The sequence below is a fragment of the Coregonus clupeaformis genome, unplaced genomic scaffold, assembly GCF_020615455.1.
Source record: "Coregonus clupeaformis isolate EN_2021a unplaced genomic scaffold, ASM2061545v1 scaf2799, whole genome shotgun sequence".
Lineage (NCBI taxonomy): Eukaryota > Metazoa > Chordata > Actinopteri > Salmoniformes > Salmonidae > Coregonus > Coregonus clupeaformis.
The window spans coordinates 19,723-37,069 of record NW_025536253.1 but is presented as its reverse complement, the minus strand read 5'-3'; the positions used below and the strand labels follow the sequence as shown (position 1 = coordinate 37,069).

At 42.3% G+C, this 17,347-nt stretch overlaps 1 pseudogene; it reads right to left on the bottom strand.

Moving 5' to 3' along the window:
• Window positions 1-8,881: 8,881 nt before the first annotated feature.
• On the bottom strand, window positions 8,882-16,986 carry LOC121562782 (annotated as a pseudogene).
• Between the last annotated feature and the right edge of the window lie 361 nt (window positions 16,987-17,347).

Sequence of the window (17,347 nt, the reverse complement as noted above, 5' to 3'; positions counted from 1 at the left end):
CTTTTGCTAACCTTCCCCTAACCTAACCTTAACCCCTTTTATCCAACCCTTCTCCTAATCCTCTAACCTTAACCTTTCTCCTAACTCTAACCTTAACCCTTTTAGCTAACCCTTCCCCTAACTCAACCTTAACCCTTTTAGCTAACCTTTACTCTAACCTTTAACCCTTTTAGCTAACCTTCCCCTAGCCTTAGCCCTTTGGCTAACCCTTCCCCTAACTCCTAACCTTAACCCTTTGAAGCAACCCTTCCCCTAACTCCTAACCTTAACCCTTTTAGCTAACCCTTTTAGCTAACCCTTCCCCTAACTCTAACCTTAACCCTTTTATCCAACCCTTCTCCTAACTCTAACCTTAACCACTTTCTCCCCAACTCTAACCAACCCTTTTAGCTAACCCTTCCCTAACTCTAACCTTTTAACCCTTTTTAGTAACCCTTCCCCTAACTCTAACCTTAACGCCTTTAGCTAACCCTTCCCCTAACTCTACCTTAACTCAACTTTTAGCTAACCCCTTCCCTAACTCTAACCCAACCCTTTTCAGCCAACCCCTTCCCCTAACTCTAACCTTAACCCTTTTAGTAACCCTTCCCCTAACTCTAACCTTAACCCTTTTAGCTAACCCTTCCCCTAACTCTAACCTTAACCCTTTTAGCAACCCTTCCCTAAATCTAACCTTAATTTTTACTAACCCTTTTAGCTAACCCTTCCCCTAACTCTCTAACCTTAACCCTTTTATCCAACCCTTCTCCTAACTCTAACCTTAACCCTTCTCCTAACTCTAACCTTAACCCTTTTAGCCCTTACTCTTCCCCCTAACTCTAACCTTAACCCTTTTAGCTAACCCTTCCCCTAACTCTCAACCGTAACCCAACTAAAGCTAACCCTTCCCCTAACTCTAACCTGTAACCCTTTTAGCTAACCCCTTCTCCTAACTCCTCTAACCTTATAACCCAGTGTTTCCCAAATTCTGTGCATATTTTTGATTCAAATGATCAAAGCTGTCTAGTGTTGGGGCAAAAACAAAAACGTCCACCGAGTTTAGGGGAACTTACTGCTTTAACCTAACTCCTAACCTTAACACAGGGGTTTCAAACTCATTCCATGGAGGGCCTAGTGTCTGCAGGTTTTTGGTCTTTCCTTTAAATTAAGACCTTGACAATCAGGGAGGGAGTTCCTTACTAATTTGTGACCCTAATTCTACAGGGGGAAAAACAACATGTATATTCTGAAAGGCTACAAACCTATCTGTTTGTTGTAAAAGATACTGCAGTTGCACAAGCAGGACGTAGTCCTTACACTTTGGACACGTTTTGTGTGATGATGCTGGTAATCTTTATAGTTGCTTCAATATCATAGTTCCTGAAAAAAGAACACTACACTGACTGCCTGTCTGCCTCCTGTGCAGCTTAGCCACTGTTTGCAATGATGATGAATAAATACCATTCAGTAATGCTAGACTGCCTGTTTGTGTTCCACCTCTGGGTAGCCCTCCAACGTTCTAGGCAGCCGAGTATGTTTCAAGACGGGTAAAAAGAGTCGACAATGGGCGAGTTCGTTTTGCATCAGCCACGGTGTCATAGTTTTGCCATATATGCTGATATGCTAGCGAGTAAATAGCTGCATGTAACTTAGCAGCTAAAGAAGAACATGGAAATTGTTATTATGTTTGCAATACTGATAACAAAGTTTGACGAACATGTCGATAATGTATTTTGTGTAAAACATGTCAATAGCTGCATGCCAGCCAACTCCCACCTGAAAAAGCAATATGACATCACGTTTATTTCAACACCTTGATCACACCTACAGCTTCATTGTGCAAAATGGTATAACACAGCATGTCGTAGACAAATATGTTCAACACAAGTTCAACATTCACCTTCTGCCAATATTTCTATCAAGCCGTCTATTCCTTACAATTTGGTGCATAATGACTGGATCACACCCGACAGTGTTTTTCCGTTTTGGTACACCAGAAGTACATTCATTTCCTATGGAAGCTGCATGGCAGTTGCCAGAGTCGTTCTGTGGTGCATAAATCGGATTTATCGAACATATGCATGAAGTCTTGTAGGAAATCACACCTTATGCTTAATAGACTACTGAAGGAATGTAACAGAACAGTTTTGGGTAAAGCCACTGGGTTGTGAATAACGTCCCAGATCTTCTTGAGAGTGCATTGGCAGCTCCTCACCTGAATGCAATCAAATGTCAAACTGCAAGAAAAAATGTAATCATAAATCGGACTATTCGAACCTGTCATCCAAATTGTATGTGTAGACGAGCTTGGACAGAAATGGTAGCAGAAGGTGAATGTTGAACTTTTATTTGCACACATATCCAGACAATGCTGTGTACCATTTAGAGTAATAATGATGTAGGGTGTGTTCGAGGGTGTAAACCGATAAATCCAACCTATGCACCACACAGAACAAAACTTCAACTCTGTCTGCCATGAGCGTTCCATAGAGTACCACAGTATGAGTCATAATACCCATAAAACCTAGCGGTCAAACATGGACATTTCTTCCAATCGTTTTTCAACCATACATTTTTCCCATAAGGGTTTTTTTGAACACTTAATAAGGGCTGTGTTTAATGTTGGCTTACCTTGGTGTGACGTTTTGATAACCATGTAAATCTCTCTGGACAAGGTGACTTTTTATCAATATAATCACCTTTGTATTGTACAACATGAAGTTTGTAGGAAATCACCCTTTTATGCTTAATATACTACTCAGGGAATGTAACAGAACAGACACTTTGTGAATAAGGGCCCAGATCTTCTACTCTGAGATACTTTGTGAATACGGGCCCAGATCTTCTACTTTGAGTCACTTTGAATATTGGGCCCAGATCTTCTGTGAGTGTATTGGCAGCTCATAAGTACTGGAATGCAATCAATTGTTTTACTCGTCATAACCTAGATATACACTTATATACTACTAACACAACTACACACACAGCCCTATACTACTAATACAACTACACACACAGCCCCAAACTACTAATACAACTGCAATATCTACTAATACAACTACACACACAGCCCTATACTACTAATACAACTACAGTCACACAGCCCCAAACTACTAATCAACTACACACACAGCCCTATACTACTAATACAACTACACACACAGCCCTATACTACTAATACAACTACACACACAGCCTACTACTAATACAACTACACACACAGCCCTATACTACTAATACAACTACACACACAGATACTACTAACACAACTACAAACACAGCCCCCAACTACTAATACAACTATACACACAGCCCTATACTACTAATACAACTACACACACAGCCCTATACTACTAATACAACTAAACACAGCCACGTACTACTAATACAACTACACACACAGCCCCAAACTACTAATAAACTACACACAGAGCCCTATACTACTAATACAACTACACACACAGCCCTATACTACTAATACAACTACACACACAGCCCTATACTACTAATACAACTACACACACAGCCCTTATACTACTAATAATACAACTACACACACAGCCCCATACTACTAATACAACTACAAACACAGCCCCAAACTACTAATACAACTACACACACAACCCTATACTACTAACAAAACTACACACACACAGCCCCAAACTACTATACAACTACTAGAAATACAGCCCCGTACTACTAATACAACTACACACACAGCCCCGTATTACTAATACAACTACACACACAGCCCTATACCACACAACAACACAACTACACACACAGCCCCATACTACTAATACAACTACACACACATAACCCCAAACTACTAATACAACTACACACACAGCCTCAAACTACTAATACAACTACACACAGCTCCAATACTACTAACACAACTACACACACAGCCCTGTACTACTATTACAACTACACACCACAGCCCCATACTACTAATACAACCACACACAGCCCCGTACTACTAACACAACTACACACACACAGCCCATACTACTAACACAACTACACACACCCATACTACTAATACAACTACACACACTACACCACTAATACAACTACACACAGCCACATACTACTATTACAACTACACACACAGCGTACTACTAACTACAACTACACACACAGCCCCATACTACTAAATACACCACACACACAGCCCCGTACTACTACAACACAACTACTACACACAGCCCCATACTACTTACAACTACACACACAGCCCTATACTACTAACACAACTACACACACAGCCCTATACTACTAATACAACTACACACACAGCCCTATACTACTAACACAACTAGCACACACAGCCCTATACTACCCAATACAACTACACACACAGCCCCATATACTAATACAACTACACACATATATTTATACTACTAACACAACTACACACACAGCCCCCATACTACTAATACAACTACAAACGCTTCAAACTACTAATACAACTACACACACAGTCATACTACTAATGGCAACTACACACACAGCCCTATACCACTAATACAACTACACACACAGCCCTATACTACAATATATACAACTACACACACAGCTATACTACTAATACAACTACACACACAGCCTATACTACTAATACAACCACACACAGCCCTATACACTAACACAACTACACACACAGCCCCTATACTACTAATACAACCACACATGCCCAAACTACTAATACAACTACACACACAGTCCCATACTACTTTCAATATAACTACACACACAGCCCTATACTACTAACACAACTACACAACAGCCTATACTACTAATACAACTACACACACAGCCCCATACTACTAATACAACTACACACACAGCCCCAAACTACTAATACAACTACACACACAGCCCTATACTACTTATTAACCACACATTCAAACAACTACTAATACAACTACACACACAGCCCTATACTACTAATACAACTACACACACAGCCCTATACTACTAATACAACTACACACACAGCCCTATACTACTAATACAACTACACAGCCCTATACTACTAATACAACTACACACACAGCCCCTTACTACTAATACAACTACAAACACAGCCCCAAACTACTAATACAACTACACACACAACCCCATATACTACTAAACACAACTACACACACAGCCCCAAACTACTAATACAACTACAAACACAGCCCCGTTACTTTACTATTACAACTACACCCACGCCCCACTACTAATACAACTACACACACTTAGCCCCATACTACCTTACCTTTTACACACACAGCCCCTATACACACACAACTACACACACAACCCAATACTACTAATAAACTACACACACAGCCCCAAAATACTTACTAATACAACTACACACACAGCCTATACTACTAATACAACTACACACACAGCCCCTTACTACTAACACAACTACACAGCCCTATACTACTAACACAACTACACACATTCAGCCCCATACTACTAATACAACTACACACACAGCCCCATACTACTAATACAAACTACACACACAGCCCCATACTACTAATACAACTACACACAGCCCCATACTACTAATACAACTACACACACAGCCCCAAACTACTAATACAACTACAAACACAGCCCCAAAACTACTAATACAACTACAAACACAGCCCCAAACTACTAATACAACTACACACACAGCCCCATACTACTAATACAACTACACACACAGCCTATACTACTAACACAACTACACACACAGCCCCTATACTACTAACACAACTACACACACAGCCCTATACTACTATACACACTACACACACAGCCCTCTACTACTAATACAACTACACACAGCCCTATACTACTAACACAACTACACACACAGCCCTATACTACTAATACAACTAAGCACACACAGCCCTATACTACTAACACAACTACACACACAGCCCTATACTACTAACACAACTGCACACACATCCCTATACTACTAACACAACTACACACACGGCCTTATACTACTAATACAACTACACACACAGCCCTATACTACTAACACAAATACACACACAGCCCCATACTACTAATACAACTACACACACGGCCTTATACTATTAATACAACTACACACACAGCCCTATACTACTAATACAACTACACACACACGCCCTATATCTACTAATACAACTACACACAGCCCCAGTACTACTAATACAACTACACATACAGCCCTATACTACTAACACAACTACACACACGGCCTTATACTATTAATACAACTACACACGCCTATACTACTAATACAACTACACACACAGCCCTATACTACTAATACAACTACACACACAGCCCTGTACTACTAATACAACTACACATACGCCCTATACTACTAATACAACTACACACACATCCCTATACTACTAACACAACTACACACACGGCCTTATACTACTAATACAACTAACACACACAGCCCTATACTACTAACACAACTACACACACAGCCCTTTACTAGTAATACAACTACACACACAGCCCTATACTACTAACACAACTACACACACAGCCCTTTACTACTAATACAACTAACACACAGGCTTATACTACTAATACAACTACACACACAGCCCCAAACTACTAATACAACTACACACACAGCCCTATACTACTAATACAACTACACACACAGCCCCGTACTACTAACACAACTACACACAGCCCTATACTACTAACACAACTACACACACAGCCCCATACTACTAATACAACTACACACACAGCCCCATACTACTAATACAACTACACACACAGCCCCATACTACTAATACAACTACACACACAGCCCCATACTACTAATACAACTACACACACAGCCCCAAACTACTAATACAACTACAAACACAGCCCCAAACTACTAATACAACTACAAACACAGCCCCAAACTACTAATACAACTACACACACAGCCCCATACTACTAATACAACTACACACACAGCCCTATACTACTAACACAACTACACACACAGCCCTATACTACTAACACAACTACACACACAGCCCTATACTACTAATACAACTACACACACAGCCCGTACTACTAATACAACTACACACACAGCCCTATACTACTAACACAACTACACACACAGCCCTATACTACTAATACAACTACACACACAGCCCTATACTACTAACACAACTACACACACAGCCCTATACTACTAACACAACTACACACACATCCCTATACTACTAACACAACTACACACACGGCCTTATACTACTAATACAACTACACACAGCCCTATACTACTAACACAAATACACACACAGCCCCATACTACTAATACAACTACACACACGGCCTTATACTATTAATACAACTACACACACAGCCCTATACTACTAATACAACTACACACACAGCCCTATACTACTAATACAACTACACACAGCCCCGTACTACTAAATACAACTACACATACAGCCCTATACTACTAACACAACTACACACACGGCCTTATACTATTAATACAACTACACACACAGCCCTATACTACTAATACAACTACACACACAGCCCTATACTACTAATACAACTACACACACAGCCCTGTACTACTAATACAACTACATACAGCCCTATACTACTAATACAACTACACACACATCCCTATACTACTAACACAACTACACACACGGCCTTATACTACTAATACAACTACACACACAGCCCTATACTACAAACACAACTACACACACAGCCCTTTACTAGTAATACAACTACACACACAGCCCTATACTACTAACACAACTACACACACAGCCCTTTACTACTAATACAACTACACACAGGCTTATACTACTAATACAACTACACACACAGCCCCATACTACTAATACAACTACACACACAGCCCTATACTACTAATACAACTACACACACATCCCTATACTACTAACACAACTACACACACGGCCTTATACTATTAATACAACTACACACACAGCCCTATACTACTAATACAACTACACACACAGCCCTATACTACTAACACAACTACACACACGGCCTTATACTATTAATACAACTACACACACAGCCCCATACTACTAATACAACTACACACACAGCACCATACTACTAATACAACTACACACACAGCCCCATACTACTAATACAACTACACACACAGCCCTATACTACTAATACAACTACACACACAGCCCTATACTACTAATACAACTACACACTCAGCCCTATACTACTAACACAACTACACACAGCCCTATACTACTAATACAACTACACACACAGCCCTATACTACTAATACAACTACACACACAGCCCCTACTACTATACAACTACACACACATCCCTATAATAATACATCTAAACAAACAGCCCTACACTACTAAGACAACTACACACACAGCCCCTACACTACGTTCATCAACACCACATGTGATGATGATGATGGTGATGATGATGATGGTAATGATGATGATGATGGTGGTGATGATGACGATGGTAATGATGATCATGATGGTGATGATGATGATGATGATGATGATGATGATGATGATGATGATGATGATGATGATGATGTTGATGATGATGGTGGTGATTTACATCAAAATGTGTTAGTGTAGAATTGGTCATATCTGGTTTGACTATGAAAAATGTAGAACATGTTGACGACAATTAAAAGTATTACAAAGTGAGAAGCAACTGTTGAACATTTCATTCACCAAGTATGTTATTTGGACCTTCACACCACAGAGTTTCATAATTATCTCCAGCTGGTGTTTTGTATAAATGACCACTGAACAAAAGGTACAGACTGTGCCTTTATTTAAAACAATCTCATATGCTGAGAGCCTCTCCAATGTATTCTCTCCTAAAATGTGGACATCACAGCTTTCTGGAACACAGGAAGGGGACGTTTAATCCAGCAGGGGGCATCATTCTGGCGGTGGGATGCTGGGAAAGAGAGAAACACAGAAAGGTAGGTATTGTATCTATGTTGGTTTTATAAATATGTAGCTAATAAAGGAACAAATTCCCTTTAAGATGCATTTTACAACTATCCAAATGTTTGATGTATAATGAGAGGGAGAGTACTCTGGTGACAGCATTGTACCTCCGTAGTTCATCTCCATGCAATCCTCCCAGCCCTTTGTGCTGGTTGCGGGTTGCCCCGGGAACCAGTTCTGGTAGTTAAAACTGGACCCGTCACTCCACAGCCAAAGACCCTCCTACAGAGCACACAGGAGGATGCATCACCAGCACACAGTAAACACTATATATTTACACTGTAATTACTGTCTTTAAAGGGGCAATCTGGGAATTGGAAAATAACTAATTGGCAACCCACCACTGTTTGGGTAAATAGCTGAGGAATGGGCCTGGAGAAATGTAACCACTCTCAGATTCCTAGACAGAGCTATGGATGCCAGGACTGACCATCTATGAGATCAACATGATTTAACCATGGCTTGAAGCTATACAGTGTTTGTAATATCAGAAAACAAACTGATATGAGGGTTGAGGCACCACTAGGCCTTTATAGATGGAATTCATCAAGAATCAATGCATCCTATATGTTTCATGAGGGTTGAACAGACCATGACGGCATCGTTGGCTCCAATCCAGGTGCGCTGGGCTTTCTTGGCACTGTTCTTGATGACAGACTGAAGAAAACGATACTGGGGAAGGCTGTGCACTGATGCCAGATTACCTCCCAAGAGCAAACATTTCCTCTGGAGAGAGAGAGATAGAGAGAGACAGAGGAGAGAGAGAGAGACAGAGACAGAGAGAGAATAGAGGGGAGAGAGAGAGACAGAGAGACAGAGAGAGAGGCAGAGAGAGAGATACAGAGAGAGATAGAAGAGAGAGAGAGAGACAGAGAGAGAGACAGAGAGAGAGAGAGAGAGAGAGAGAGAGAGAGAGAGAGAGAGAGAGAGAGAGAGAGAGAGAGAGAGAGAGAGAGAGAGAGAGAGAGAGAGAGAGAGAGAGACAGAGAGAGAGAGAGAGAGAGAGTAGATAGAGAGAGAGATAGAGAGAGAGAGAGACAGAGATGCTGCTGTGCATTGTCTCCGTGCTGCTGTGCTGTTTGCTGCTACTTGGCTACCTGCCAAACTATTCACGTTTTACTTTTAATAAACGTTTAATCAATCTCTGTGTTCAACAAATTTACCAACTTTTTTAGTTTTGTCCTCACTCATCTTTTTTTCGTTAAACTTTTTTCACCCCGGACGTTTTATCCCGAGACAGAAGAGTCATTTTCCTGTGCGTTTTTGCTGCCAACTTTACTTTATTTTCCTTTTTTCCATCGCAACTTTTTTCCCTCATTCAACTTTTTTCACTCCGACGCTTTATCTGGACATGGTTCGTCAACATCTTCAACAGCCGAAGCTAAGTAGTAACATTAACATGATGTCTTCTAATTGCAGTCGCTGTACTCATAATATACAGGAGAACGTTAACCTTCACGGCGAATAGCTGTGCTACAAGCCCAGCTTCAGACGCAATCGTTAGGCAAGGGTAATTTCAGTGTAGGAAAGGAAGAAACAGCGTCTGTGCCACCAGTAAGTACAGATAGTAACGTTAGTATAAATCCCCCGCACAGTCCCCGCGGCCGACAACTTTCTCATGGCTTCTGGAGGGAAATACTGTTGGAATGATCAATCGGTGTCGCTCATTCAGCCGACAGAAACTTTCAACCGGTTTTCCCCATTATGTAGCGAGTCGGAGTCTGAGTCTGGAGTCTTCTCTTGTCTCTACTCCTCCCGTTACGGGGTCTGAGACGCCGAAGGCTCCCACCATTAGCTCTGACAAATTGAAAACCCTAGTCATTGGCGACTCCATTACCCGCAGTATTAGACTTAAAACGAATCACCCAGCGATCATACACTGTTTACCAGGGGGCAGGGCTACCGACGTTAAGGCTAATCTAAAGATGGTGCTGGCTAAAGCTAAAACTGGCGAGTGTAGAGAGTATAGAGATATTGTTATCCACGTCGCACCAACGATGTTAGGATGAAACAGTCAGAGGTCACCAAGTGCAACATAGCTTCAGCGTGTAAATCAGCTAGAAAGATGTGTCGGCATCGAGTAATTGTCTCTGGCCCCCCTCCCAGTTAGGGGGAGTGACGAGCTCTACAGCAGAGTCTCAGCACTCAATCGCTGGTTGAAAACTGTTTTCTGCCCCTCCCAAAAGATAGAATTTGTAGATAATTGGCCCTCTTTCTGGGACTCACCCACAAACAGGACCAAGCCTGACCTGCTGATGAGGGACGGACTCCATCCTAGCTGGAGGGGTGCTCTCATCTTATCTACCAACATAGATAGGGCTCTAACTCCTCTAGCCCCACAGTGAAATAGGGTGCAGGCCAGGCAGCAGGCTGTTAGCCAACCTGCCAGCTTAGTGGAGTCTGCCAATAGCACAGTCAGTGTAGTCAGCTCAGCCATACCCATTGAGACTGTGTCTGTGCCTCGACCTAGGTTGGGCAAAACTAAACATGGCGGTGTTCACCTTAGCAATCTTATTAGGATAAATACCTCCTCCATTCCTGCCATTATTGAAAGAGATCGTGATACCTCTACATCTCAAAATAGGGTTACTTAATGTTAGATCCCTCACTTCAAAGGCAGTCATAGTCAATGAACTAATCACTGATCATAATCTTGATGTGATTGGCCTGACTGAAACATGGCTTAAGCCTGATGAATTTGCTGTGTTAAATGAGGCCTCACCTCCTGGTTACACTAGTGACCATATTCCCCGTGCATCCCGCAAAGGCGGAGGTGTTGCTAACATTTACGATAGCAAATTTCAATTCTAAAAAAAAAAAATGGCGTTTTCGTCTTTTGAGCTTCTAGTCATGAAATCTATGCAGCCTACTCAATCACTTTTTATAGCTACTGTTTACAGGCCTCCTGGGCCATATACAGCGTTCCTCTCTGAGTTTCCTGAATTCCTATCAGACCTTGTAGTCATAGCAGATCATATTCTAATTTTTGGTGATTTTAATATTCACATGGAGAAGTCCACAGACCCACTCCAAAAGTCTTTCGGAGCCATCATCGACTCAGTGGGTTTTGTCCAACATGTCTCTGGACCTACTCACTGCCACAGTCATACTCTGGACCTAGTTTTGTCCCATGGAATAAATGTTGTAGATCTTAATGTTTTTCCACAAAATCCTGGACTATCGGACCACCATTTTATTACGTTTGCAATCGCAACAAATAATCTGCTCAGACCCCAACCAAGGAGCATCAAAAGTCGTGCTATAAATTCTCAGACAACACAAAAATTCCTTGATGCCCTTCCAGACTCCTTCTGCCTACCCAAGGACGTCAGAGGACAAAAATCAGTTAACCACTTAACTGAGGAACTCAATTTAACCTTGCGCAATACCCTAGATGCAGTTGCACCCTAAAAACGAAAAACATTTGTCATAAGAAACTAGCTCCCTGGTATACAGAAAATACCCGAGCTTTGAAGCAAGCTTCAGGAAATTGGAACGAAATGGCGCCACACCAAACTGGAAGTCTTCCGACTAGCTTGGAAAGACAGTACAGTGCAGTACCCGAAGAGCCCTCACTACTGCTCGATCATCCTACTTTTCCAACTTAATCGAGGAAAATAAGAACAATCCAAAATTTCTTTTTGATACTGTTGCAAAGCTAACTAAAAAGCAGCATTCCCCCAAGAGAGGATGGCTTTCACTTCAGCAGTAATAAATTCATGAACTTCTTTGAGGAAAAGATCATGACCATTAGAAAGCAAATTACGGACTCCTCTTTGAATCTACGTATTCCTCCAGGGCTTAGCTGTCCTGGATCTGCAACTCTGCGAGGGCCTGGGATCGGGAGAGACACTTAAGTGTTTTAGTACTATATCTCTTGACACAATGATGAAAATAATCATGGCCTCTAAACCTTCAAGCTGCATACTGGATCCTATTCCCTACTAAACTGCTGAAGGAGCTTCTTCCTGTGCTTGGCCCTCCTATGTTGAACATAATAAACAGCTCTCTATCCACTGGATGTGTACCAAACTCACTAAAAGTGGCAGTGATAAAGCCTCTCTTGAAAAAGCCAAACCTTGACCCGGAAAATATAAAAAACTATCGGCCTATATCGAATCTTCCATTCCTCTCAAAAATTTTTAGAAAAAGCTGTTGCTTTGCAGCAACTCACTGCCTTTCTGAAGACAAACAATGTATACGAAATGCTTCAGTCTGGTTTTAGACCCCATCATAGCACTGAGACTGCACTTGTGAAGGTGGTAAACTTGACCTTTTAATGGCGTCAGACCGAGGCTCTGCATCTGTCCTCGTGCTACTAGACCTTAGTGCTGCCTTTGACACTATCGATCACCACATTCTTTTGGAGAGACTGGAAACCCAAATTGGTCTACACGGACAAGTTCTGGCCTGGTTTAGATCTTACCTGTCGGAAAGATATCAGTTTGTCTCTGTGAATGGTCTGTCCTCCACAAATCAACTGTACATTTCGGTGTTCCTCAAGGTTCCATTTTAGGACCACTATTGTTTTCACTATATATTTTACCTCTTGGGGATGTTATTCAAAACATAATGTTAACTTTCACTGCTATGCGGATGACACACAGCTGTACATTTCAATGAAACATGGTGAAGCCCCAAAATTGCCCTCGCTAGAAGCCTGTGTTTCAGACATAAGGAAGTGGATGGCTGAAAACTTTCTACTTTTAAACTCGGACAAAACAGAGTGCTTGTTCTAGGTCCCAAGAAACAAAGAGATCTTCTGTTGACGAACATATCAAGACTGTTTCAAGGACAGCTTTTTTCCATCTACGTAACATTGCAAAAATCAGAAATTTTCTGTCCAAAATGATGCAGAAAAATTAATCCATGCATTTGTTACTTCTAGGTTAGACTACTGCAATGCTCTACTTTCCGGCTACCCGGATAAAGCACTAAATAAACTTCAGTTAGTGCTAAATACGGCTGCTAGAATCCTGACTAGAACCAAGAAATTTGATCATATTACTCCAGTGCTAGCTTCCCCTACACTGGCTTCCTGTTAAGGCAAGGGCTGATTTCAAGGTTTTACTGTTAACCTATAAAGCGTTACATGGGCTTGCTCCTACCTATCTTTCCGAGTTGGTCCTGCCGTACATACCAATCACGTACGCTACGGTCACAAGACGAGGCCTCCTAATTGTCCCTAGAATTTCTAAGCAAACAGCGGGAGGCAGGGCTTTCTCCTATAGATCTCCATTTTTATGGAACAGTTTGCCTACCCATGTGAGAGACGAGACTCGGTCTCAACCTTTAAGTCTTTACTGAAGACTTATCTCTTCAGTAGGTCATATGATTGAGTGTAGTCTGGCCCAGGAGTGTGAAGGTGAACGGAAGGCTCTGGAGCAACGAACAGCCCTTGCTGTCTCTGCCAGGCCGGTTCCCCTCTCTCCACTGGGGTTCTCTGCCTCTAACCCTGTTACAGGGCTGAGTCACTGCCTTGCTGGTGCTCTTTCATGCCGTCCCTAGGAGGGGTGCGTCACTTGAGTGGGTTGAGTTACTGACGTGATCTTCCTGTCTGGGTTGGCGCCCCCCTTGGTTTGTGCTGTGGTGGAGACCTCTGTGGGCTATACTCGGCCTTGTCTCAGGATTGTAAGTTGGTGGTTGAGGATATCCCTCTGGTGGTGCGGGGGCTGTGCTTTGGCAGAGTGGGTGGGGTTATATCCTTCCTGTTTGGCCCTGTCCGGGGGTTTCTTCGGATGGGGCCACAGTGTCTCCGGACCGCTCCTGTCTCAGCCTCCAGTATTTATGCTGCAGTAGTTTATGTGTCGGGGGCTGGGGGTTAGTTGGTTATACCTGGAGTACTTCTCCTGTCTTATCCAGTGTCCTGTGTGAATTTAAGTATGCTCTCTCTAATTCTCTCGTTCTCTCTTTCTCTCTGAGAACCTGAGCCCTAGGACCATACGTCAGGACTACCGGGCATGCTGACACCTTGCTGTCCCCAGTCCGCCTGGCCTTGCTGCTATTCCAGTTTCAACTGTTCTGCCTGCGGTTACGAAACCCCTACCTGTCCCAGACCTGCTGTTTTCAACTCTTAATGATCGGCTATGAAAAGCCAACTGAGAGACCTGAGCCCTAGGACCATACGTCGGGACTACCGGCCGTGGTGACTCCTTGCTGTCCCCAGTCCGCCTGGCCTTGCTGCTATTCCAGTTTCAACTGTTCTGCCCTGCGGTTATGGAACCCCTACCTGTCCCAGACCTGCTGTTTTCAACTCTTAATGATCGGCTATGAAAAGCCAACTGAGATTTATTCCTGATTATTATTTGACCATGCTTGTCACTTATGAACATTTTTGAACATCTTGGCATGGTTCTGTTATAATCTCCACCCGGCACAGCCAGAAGGACTGGCCACCCCTCATAGCCTGGTTCCTCTCTAGGTTTCTTCCTAGGTTTTGGCCTTTCTAGGGAGTTTTTCCTAGCCACCGTGCTTCTACACCTGCATTACTAGCTGTTTGGGGTTTTAGGCTGGGTTTCTGTACAGCACTTCGAGATATTAGCTGATGTAAGAAGGGCTATATAAAATAAAATTGATTGATTGATTGAGAGAGAGAGAGAGAGAGAGAGAGAGAGAGAGAGAAAGAGAGGAGAGAGAGAGAGAATTAAACAGAGGTAGAATGTAAAGGTTAACAGAAGGACTAGCACATCATGTTATAGTTTTTCAACCCTGTTGAACACAGACTAAACCTACAGAGTCAACTGCAACAATGTATGGCCACCAGACAGGGATGGAGATAGCATCCCAGCTAGCCCAAGGCTAGTGCTTTTCAGACCAGGCTTGTAGAAAATGTTTCCAACTAGCCCAAGATGCAGGTCAATTATTGTCTTTTCCATTATCACATAGCACATTTTGGACCCTAGCTAGTAGAAATTGCGGTGTACCAGCCCGGCTGGCCAGTGTCCAAAATCCTTAAATAAGCGGATGATCTCTCATTAAACCATCAATACTTAAAATCACCCACACAGCTGATCTCAATTATCTACAGCAAACGTCCAGGTACCTCTGCCTTTGGCCATGTGGTCACGAGGGGGACGTAGTGATAGCAGCGTGTCCTATATCTGTGCCAGCCATGTGGGCAGACTCTGCGATGACGCTCTGTAGGGGGGAGAGATCACATTAAATAACATTATGAAATGGTTAGTTCCCACCAGACAATTGGTCAAAAGTGCGTTCCAGCTGTGATGTTACTGAACAAAACCCCATGGCTAACCACGTGTTGTTGAAAAATGACCGATTCACTTTGAGTCCATTATATCTGCAATATGTAACTTTTGGGCGACCTGACTAAATTCACATAGAAATGTGAGTTATGGATCTATCATTCTCATTGAAGTCAAGTCTAAGAAGCAGGATATCTGTTCTATGTGTGCTATTTCTATGCTTCTATTCTTAAATTTCAATTTTTTCGTCTTTAACTTTCGGTTTTGTATGACGGCTTCAAGCAGCTGAAAATACAATGTTTTTGGTTATGGAAAATATATTTCACAGTGGTTAAGATGTTACAATGATTCTCTACACTTTGCTTGCTTGTTTTATCACATAAACTGAAAGTTTTATCGGTTGGCAGTTTGCATATCAGGTTCTCCATAATATGTTTCTCACCTTTCGGAGGAGAAATGTGTTCCTCCGAGGAAGAATGATGATGCTGATCCTTGGGAGGAGAAATGTGTTCCTCCGAGGAAGAATGATGATGCTGATCCTTGGGAGGAGAAATGTGTTCCTCCGAGTCAGAATGATGATGCTGATCCTTCGGAGGAGAAATGTTTTCCTCTGAGTCAGAATGATGATGCTGATCCTTCGGAGGAGAAATGTGTTCCTCCGAGTCAGAATGATGATGCTGACCTTTCGGAGGAGAAATGTGTTCCTCCGAGTCAGAATGATGATGCTGACCTTTCGGAGGAGAAACGTGTTCCTCCGAGTCACAGCGTTTACCCCGATCATGCCGATCCCCTACAACAAAAGAGAGACAAGGACAGAGGGACGATTGAGACATGCTTTTTAAAAATACTTGGGTCTCGATTCAATCTGTAAAGCTGAAGCGTTACAGATTACGTGATAGAAAATTAAAAGTAATTTCAGATTGCAGCGTTAACCGTGAATGCAGTCTCTGCTAAAGAGGGAACATTGCCTTTAAATTTCAATCACTCTGTAAAGCTGAACGATGCGGATTGAATAGAGCCCTAGATCAGTTTCAGAGCTATGAAACCACAACAGACCTGTATAGAATTATATTTTAGTGAATACAGGGGGAGCCCCAACCAGGAACCTGGGTCCAGTGACTCTCACCCCAAAACCTAGGTCA